The sequence below is a fragment of the Eimeria mitis genome, genomic scaffold, assembly GCF_000499745.2.
Source record: "Eimeria mitis Houghton genomic scaffold, Emh_scaff2921, whole genome shotgun sequence".
Taxonomy (NCBI): Eukaryota; Apicomplexa; class Conoidasida; order Eucoccidiorida; family Eimeriidae; genus Eimeria; species Eimeria mitis.
The window spans coordinates 90-513 of record NW_013571262.1 but is presented as its reverse complement, the minus strand read 5'-3'; positions in this window follow the sequence as shown (position 1 = coordinate 513).

Here is a 424-nt window from a genome sequence, read left to right as displayed (position 1 = left end):
ATTTGTCGTTTTTTCTTTTTATTTATTTTAACTGTCTTTGTGTATTTGTTTATTATATTTTCATGCAGTTATTGCTCGACGTGTTTTATATATAACATAAATATAAAAAAAAAAAACACACACGCATATACATACATATAATAAAAATATAAACATATAAAAATATATAAACAAAAACATTTCTGTGCATGCATGCATGCATGCATGCATGCATGCATGCAGGAGCGTCCAGCAGACAAGGCGCCATATAAACATATCCTTAAATATAAATATAAATATATAAATATAAACATAAACATAAACATAAACATAAACATAAGTATAAATACACACACACATAAACATTACAACTATAAAAACAAAAACAAAAACAAAAACAAAAACAAATAAAAAACATTTGTGTATATGTATGCATGCATGCATG